Raw genomic sequence first — 4558 nt, forward strand, 5'->3', positions numbered from 1 at the left:
CTTGCATTGCCCAAGAACAGCCCTTACCGCATAATCACTCGCATCGCACATCAATTCAAATGGCAACTCTCAATCTAGAGTTACAACAATGGGTGTTGACACAAGTTTCTCTTTGAGAGTAGAGAATGCCCGTTGACACTCTTCACTGAAAATAAAAGAAGTACCTTGTACAAGGAGACTCGAGAGTGGCTTGGAGATCTTAAAAAAATCATTGATATATCTTTTATAGAAGCCCGTGTGACCTAGAAAACTCCTTACCCCTTTTACTAATGTTGGTGGCGGTAGCTTTTCTATTGTCTCGATCTTAGCTCGATCAACCTCAATGCCTTTGGAAGAAATCCGGTGGCCTAAAACTATGCCTTCACGCACCATAAAATGACATTTCTCTCAGTTTAGCACTAAGTTGGTTTCTTCACATCGGATTAGCACCTGCTTAAGATTGTCAAGGCAATCATCAAATGAATTTCCAACAATAGAAAAGTCAACCATAAATACCACAATTATCCACTCCACCATGTCTGAGAAAATAGCCCTCATACACCTTTGAAAAGTGCCTGCAGCGTTGCATAATCCAAACAGCATTCTTCGAAAAGCAAAAGTGCCATAGGGACATGTAAATGTGGTCTTCTCATGGTCCTCTAGTGCTATGTCTGAGAAAGTACCAACGTCAGTTTTTAGAGTGATGCAGCGCTGGTAACGGCGCCAAAAACTTGTTGTGAAAAATCGTAACGCAAGTGTACGCTATCACAATCAAGTAATATAATAGTGAATAAGAGTATTGTCCCACAAGGATTGTTGTTTACTAATTACTAAAATTATATTAACCCCAATTTTATTTGAATAATCGAAAAGAGAGTTTATAAAATTAAGTAAAGTAAAACTAAAACAATTAAATGAATAAAACAGTGCTAAGAAGTGGAATAAAATTCAGTAGATTAAGACTCTAGGGTTTCCGATTTCACCAAAATTAATCCTTTTCAAATTCCCATAATTCAAGAAAATTAACATTCAATCTTATACTAACAGTAATTTCTCTAAAGCAATTATTAGTCTTTCTCAAACAATAATAATTTTAATCCAACAAGCAAACTCTACATCTCTGTCAGACTTCTAAACCTGTTAAAACTCATTAAGTGCAAGAAATTCAAAAGAACTGCACAAGCATCATAGATATCTCTATCCTATGAACAACTCATGGTACTTCCATTAAGAGCTTATTTAATTATCACCTCTCGGTCTCAAATCAAATACAAAATCATGTAATAGTTGGCCAAACAATCACAAGCATTAAGAATAAATTAAAATACTCAGCATATATGGAATAAACATCAATTGCTTAAAAAGAAGTTTGAGAATCTGAACATTCATAATCCGGCTACATCGTAGCCCTAGAAAAAGAAATTAATTCATCTCTAAACAAAATAAATTCCTAAACAAAGTCTTAATCATTGGAAAGGAAAGAGAAGAACTAATTTGGAGTTGAATTGAAGTGTCTCCATCTCCGAATTTTATCCGTTGTTCTTCTTCGTACTCAATTCTCCTTTCTCTTCTTGAATCTCCTCTGAAAATTCAGCCGTCACTCCTAGTCCAAAAGTCCCTTTAATTGCCCTAGAATCATCTATTTATATGTTTTAGAGCATTGGGGTCAAAACGGGTAAGTTTTCTCATGATTGGCCTTCAAAATGCGTCTTTCCTCACGTCGTAGTGCCGCAGCACTGAGTTCCTGGCGCTGTGGCACTGGCTGTGCAAAAATCAGCACCAACGTCAATTTTTTAGAGCGCTGTCATGGGTGCCAAAATGCTACCCATTCTGTCCAAATGTGCTGGTACTGTAAAACTCAGTGCCTAAACGCTGTGTTTGTTGTCTTTTCCCACCAAAAGTTGTCCAAAACCTTCCAAATCATAGACTTTCACCTAACCTTCAAACAAAGAACAAAAACACACATAAAAACTAACGAAAACCTCGAAAACCAACTAGATATTAATTGTAAAAATGATACTAAATGAGCAAGTAAAACTCACTCATCAATTGTAAAACCCGAGCAAATCCTAAAGTAGAAATTTTCAAATTGTAATATTTAACTTAGGATTTTTCTTGTGACAACGTATATTTGCTACCTTTATAATGGAATGTAAACTTCCATATCTGTGAGATCTCACGCAATAGGCCGATGAGATAGTACATGTATTGAGCATAATCATCATTATGGTTAACTGTGATATAGTTATGTTTGAAATTATAAATTAGCATGAATTTTGACAGTTTAAAGTGTCTTGATAACTTTCTTCAAGGATCTAAATCAATGAGCATAATAAATGAGAATTTCTAGACATATAACTTACAGAAAATTAGACGTTAATTATAATTCATGTTATAAACGCAATGATTGCTTCCATGACTTTTGTTGACGGTCAAATTTCGTCTTCATAAATATTTAAACCCAATGATTGCTTCCATAACTTTCATAAAAATATATAATGAGGTGATAAGGTGTTCATTGAACGATGATGTCCACTTTCATGAATGAGTTATATTAGACTCTTTAATGATTTAATTGGAAGTCAATCTCGGTAGAATTTTCTAATATTATTTTTTTAGTATGAGAAATCCTAGAGGGGATTAGCACGTTATGATGTATGACACTTCCAGTCAAATATTTATATTGAAGTACATTGAAATTATGTTGAACTTTATTTAGTTAGTACAAATTATTAGGAGATATTTGAATTAATAGACCATTATAGACAAGGTTTTGAATCAAGGGTCTAGCTTAGGTCTAAAGTTGATTGATGGTGTAGAATATATTTAGGTTTGACCGATGGTGTAGATATTGGAGATGACAAAATTGATGGTGGAAATTATAGATGATTTTGATTAAGTTTGATCAAGGGTGGAGATTTATTTACATGCTTTAAGAAGGCTTGCATGCATCCAACTTGTTTGAAGAATTTGCCTGGCTAAATTAGAAAGTGTCGCAAAAATGTGTACCATGCAAAGTATTAGGTGATAGTGACCCATGAATGCTTAAAATAATGTAATAAAATAACCAATTCGAAAAGGAGTCAAACTTGATCAAAGAACTAATCAAGTGCTAGAAACCCTTTCTCTCTCTACTCTCCCACTCTCCCTCTCTCCCTCACTTCCTTTTCTCTCTTCCCCCACGTAGCTTCCTTGTTTGTGGTCTGGTTTTCCAGCCCATTTGGAGACAAGCAAGACTCAAATATACCTCTCAGCCATTAGAAAACCCGACCTCCCTCACTCATTTTTCTCTCACTCTCAGTCCTCTAAGCTAGAAAAACCCTACTTAATCTCTACCTCTCTGCCACGCCTCTTCACAGCCCAACCCTCCTTGATTTCACCCTCAAGTCTCAAAGACATCACTTCTAAGAAGCTTGATTAATGGAGTAGTCTACAAAGCTAGCAAGGTAAGTGCTTAAGATCCAAGTCTTGTAGTTGATTTTCTCCTCCTTATTTGGGTGTAAACTAACCAGAGGGTGTTTAAAGGAGATCAAGGAGGTTTGGAGCTCAAAAGGAAAGGACAACTCCAACCAAGAGAAGAAAGAGGTATAGATCTAAACTAGAAACCCTAGATCTAGTTGTACTTGATGATATGTCTTATAGAAATGTGATTTTCGTCTAAGTCTTAAAGATGGAATTAAAATATATTTTTATGGCATCAAAATACAGAGAATAAATTACAAATAGGCTTTTGAATCATTTGACTTGAAGTTGTATTGACCTCGTTATGTTCGATTTAATCTTATGTTGCAATCAACATTTTTTTTTTCTAACCAGCATGTAAAATGTCAGATATTGTTTAAGTTGGGCTTCAAATCTGTAACACCCTGAAGAATTAATTGAGATTAATTAAGGTAATTGAGATTATTAGTGTGCCTAATCTGAATTTATTAATTGATTATTAATAAATAAATGTTTCTGACATGTGTAAATTTAAATAATTCCAAGGTATTTAAATATTCTGAGTAATTTTTTTTTTTTTTAAAACCAGAAGTGTGTATTGGCGCATTTCTGGACTGTCATTTTAAATATTTTGCCATATGTCTTTTCTTTCCTTTTCTTCTTTTTCTTTTCCTTTTCTTTTTCTTTTCCTTTTCTCTTCCTTCCCGTGCATTCACTCCCTCTCTCTCTCTCTCTCTCTTCCGTGCTCTCTCTCCCTCTCTCTCTCATTTGTGTCTCAAATCAAAACCGGATTCAAACCAAGAGTGATTTCAAAGAGTTTTCAACGTCAAGAGAAGGATTCGAGGTAAGATTACTGAAAGAACCTCTCTTGAATCTATGTTTTTCGGATTTCAAAACTTATTTTTGGTTAAAAACGGATTTTTGATGATTTTGAGTAAAACTAGAGTAGAAATTGGAGATCTTGGGTTCTTTGGACTTGTTTTAGGACCTAGAACCCGGATCTAGTGTTTTCCCTTTGAAATATTTGGATTTGGGACTGGATTTGCAGGTTTTTAGACTGATTTCCGTGAGCTTCTCTCGCGCAGTCGATTCCACCGGTCGACCTGTGCGGTCGACCGGATTGCAGGCTGACCGGTCG

Source organism: Morus notabilis, unplaced genomic scaffold (assembly GCF_000414095.1).
Source record: "Morus notabilis unplaced genomic scaffold, ASM41409v2 Scaffold979, whole genome shotgun sequence".
Taxonomy (NCBI): domain Eukaryota; kingdom Viridiplantae; phylum Streptophyta; class Magnoliopsida; order Rosales; family Moraceae; genus Morus; species Morus notabilis.